This window comes from Enhydra lutris, unplaced genomic scaffold (genome assembly GCF_002288905.1).
Source record: "Enhydra lutris kenyoni isolate GAN:26980312 unplaced genomic scaffold, ASM228890v2 scaffoldscaffold56, whole genome shotgun sequence".
NCBI lineage: Eukaryota > Metazoa > Chordata > Mammalia > Carnivora > Mustelidae > Enhydra > Enhydra lutris.
In genome coordinates, this window is record NW_019154140.1 from 2,323,399 (window position 1) to 2,327,564 (window position 4,166).

Below are 4,166 nucleotides of genomic sequence, written 5' to 3' on the forward strand. Positions count from 1 at the left end.
TTTGCCCCTCCCCCTGCTCTCTTTCTCCTCCCTCTTTCAAAAGAAACAAATCTTAAAAAAAAAAAAAAAAGATAAAATATAACATACAAAAAGTCACATACCCAAAGGAAATCCTTGGTGCATTTTCACAAAGAGGGCAGGCTTATATAGTCAACAGACAGAATAAGAAACAATGTTTTCAACAGCCCAGAAATACCCCTCCACCTCTCTAGATACTTCATTCCTACAATCAAATTAAAAGGCTTAAAAAGAGAATGAGACAATTAGTGTAGAAGATCAACCAAAATAGAAAGGGATTAATGGAATAGAGAAAAAAAAATTAGCAAGCTATTGGAATAGTCTAGGTAGGAGATAAGAATTACAAGTAATTCCAATAGGGATGAAGAGACTAAAGGAAATCAGAAATTTTTAGGACATGTTTCTCAAACCTGACTACACAAGAATTATCTGGGAGCTTTAAACAGAGTATAAATCTAATACCCACAAATCTCTGGGTTTGGGTACCAGGAATAAGCATTTTCAGAGTCCTCTTCATATGATTTCTCATGTGCAAGAAATTTAAGAACTTCTAACTTCAGAGAACTCACAGGCTATGGAGATTAATTAACTGTAGGAAATGAGAAAGAGGGATAAGCCCATGGGACCATGGAATTTTTGTCTTGAGCAGCTGAGAGAACAAAAACAAGAAATTTGTTGAGTTTGGGGTGTCTTTGCAACATCAGAAATTGATAGGTAAGCTACTGAAATTGTTACTCTCCAATTAAGAATGGACTGTGATCTGAAATGTATGTATGCATGTATGTGCTAGTTGATGCAGTTTCATTAGAGTGGATAATGGGAAAGTGACTACACTTTATCTTGAACTAAGGGTCTATTCCTCTTTTCCAAATGGGGTGTTAGGTGACTTAGATTAGTTTAGAAAATGTGGATTTCTATGATGTCTTTGATCCTAATTAAGAACCATGGGTAATCTGAATTGATTTCCTCCTGCTGTAGCTGTCCCCAGTATTTTGTAAAGAAGGGAGAGGTAATTGGAGAAAAATATCAATGTCACAGCAATATTATACACACAGATACATTTTAGCTTGAACAATTGGTGACCCTACATAATTAAGCAGTAGAATAAAACAGGCAACAGGTGTAACTACTGCTCCTCCATATGCTGTGGATGGATAGTGACAACTCACTTTAAGGAAAAAATTTAAAGGGCAGTTGCTTTCCTCAAAATATGAAAGACAGGAATTTCTTGGTCTCTTTGCTATGTGACTTGGAAGGGCCTTTCAAATTTGCAAATGTGCTTTGTTTAACCACTTAGAATTAAACTAACTGAAATGAATACAATCACAAGAAAAAAATTGCAGTCCACTTCCAAATATTTTTTTTTATAGTTAAGATATGTGAAGAAGCTTGTAGGCCTAGTTCTAGAGTTCTGCATTTGTTGATTTATAACAAAAAATGCCCTAAACATTGGAGAACCCAATCTGACTCCTATTTATTGCTAACCCAATAAAAACTCAAAAATCAGAAGACCTGCTCTACCAGAGAATCATAAATCAGATAAGGTGGGTCTGTGCTTTGTCTACTGAGAGTGGATTCTCCAATTTATGGTGTCCTTAGGTACTAAAGGGCGCAAAGGGCACCTATCTTTTTTTTTTTTTCCCCACTCTTTCCCCCTCCCCTGATATTTACTGAGACGAAGAATAAATAAATAAAGGAATAATATATGAACTGAGTGGAAATAGCTAGGCTCTGACCAGGGGATATTAATCCTTCTCCCTTCTTGAGTCTGTTCAGAGTTCTGTTAATCTCAGCTGTTGGAATTCAAACTGCTATCACTCTCTTCAACTTTCAGTGAGTTTTCTTCCCACTTTAGCATGATGTAATAGTTTATCTGTGGTCAAAGGGTTTTCAACTAAGAACAATCACCTGAAATTACAATACAATGTCTATGAAAGTATAATTTGAATTTTTTCAAGAATTTTCTTTAAACAAAAATTTGTGGTTTTATTTTATTACTTGATAGAGATTTCCCATGTGTGTTAAACATAGGTACAAAATGTGTGTTTAGTAATAATTTAATTAAGCCCAGCTGTGTTATATATATTAGGATAAATGTCACCATTCCTAAACTATATTATCAATATCTGTGTATTTCTCTGGGCTCATTAATTCCCTCTGTCCTATTAATGAAAGTAAAAAGCTCCAGGTAAAATCCATCATTTTCTGTCTCTCCTCTACACTTCCCCGACACTCTGTGCTTATTCCTAGCCTGGTGCTTATCCCCAGGGCCTCTTTGCTGCCCAACTTAATGAGGCATTCACACTGAGGCCTTTTGAATAACCTTGTGTTCAACTCTAGAAGGTATCATTCCCATAGGTCTCAATGCCATTGTACCTCTGGAGTTGTACAACATGGTGGCCCTACCTATGTCATTAAACTGTGACTATTAGCCTAGGTATCTGTTTGCCCCACTAGACAGAAAGTGATTTGAGGACAAGAATCATGTCATGTTCAATATTGCATCTCTGTCTCTAGCCAGCTGCCTAGCAAGTGGGTATGGCTGAATCAGTGTTTCTTGTGCAAGTGAATAGACAAATGCTTTTGATTCATGAAATAGTTCTCTAGATAGTCACATTGTAAGTGTAGCATGTGATTCGCATGATCCAATTGTCTTTTGTTGTTAGACTAACAGTGAGTGGGTGAAAAGAAGAATGATTTTATCATATCATGCAATTTTCCTGAGCTAGGAATTCAGGCAGGGTTCAGCTGGATGGTTTTTTAATTCTGCATGGCAGCCTCTGGGGTCTGGCTTAGCTGGTCTGGACTGGAACATTCCAGAAAACTTCACTGAGAGGCTTGGCTCCAGTGCGGAGGTGGCTGGAGTAGCTGGTGGCCAGGATTGCTTTCTTGTTCCTCATGGCTGACTTGGGCTTCCTCACAGCAGGGTGGTCTCAGCACAGTGGGACTTCCTACACGGCAGTGCAGGGCTTTAAAAGCAAGTGCTACAAAAGATCAGAGCAGAAGATGCAAGGCTCACTCTACTGCCTTTTTTGGTCGAGCAAGGAGCTAACGTTGGCCGAGATTCCAGGGGAAGGGGATTAGACTTTACCTATCAGACTTCTCCTTGGAGGAAAAGCAAAGAATTTTTGACCATCTTTAATGTGCCAACATCTGTTTTTCAAGAAAGAAGTTAGGTAAATTGATAAGTAATTGATACTAACAAGGGGTATGTTTTCATGACTTCAAAGACTGTCACCTCTTTCACCCAGTGTCCTAAATCATCTGCATCTATAGCTGTGCATTTGTAAATAAGGAAACGGAATCTTAAAATACAAATAAGGGAAGGAATCTGAGTAATTTTTGAGGTCATTTTCACCATTATAAATTTTCTTTACAAGTTTCCTAAAAATTAACTTAAAAGTTTAAAATATGTTTTATGTATTCTGTTGAATAATGCTGGAGACAGCACATTTCATAAGTATTTTCATTAAAATTCAAGGGGAAATGTCAAAGTTAATCTTCCACTGTCTGTACATAGGAATTTTAAGGTGTACTTTTAGGAATATCTGATTTTTTCATATTTCCTGGCTAAAAGTATTATGGCCAGTACTTTATGGAGTTGTGTACGCTCTTGTTAGTTCATTTGTCTCTGTTTGAAGGGTTCAAATATGACTTTCTGAGGTTAATCTTGCCCTGCATATTTGTTCCCCTAACTCACTATAAAGTGGTCCTGTGGTGGTCTTCTAGGCAGGGGCTTAGGCTTGTTTGTTTTCTTAGTCTTCAGGGGAGAGTATCAATCCTAGCCACAGCTCAGTTGCTAAAGCCTGAACTCCACTGGCAACAGAATACAGCTGTTTCAGCTACTTGGAAGGAAGTGTAGATAATCCTTTACCACTGAATACCTTTAAGAGCTCAACTGAAAGAAATATTTGTGGACAACATCCTGGAACACATGTCCTATCATCTAGAAACTCACTGCTCTTCCCCTTGGTTAAGTCAAACAAGTTAGAATTACCTGTGTTAGAATAAATCATATTGAATCTGATAGATTTGCCTATCACAACAGACAATTTTATAAATTCCCTGCAACAAAATAAGAATGTTGAGTACATTATACAAAGTTCTCATCACACATATCAAATGAAAAACTACTTTAGTTTCCCTAT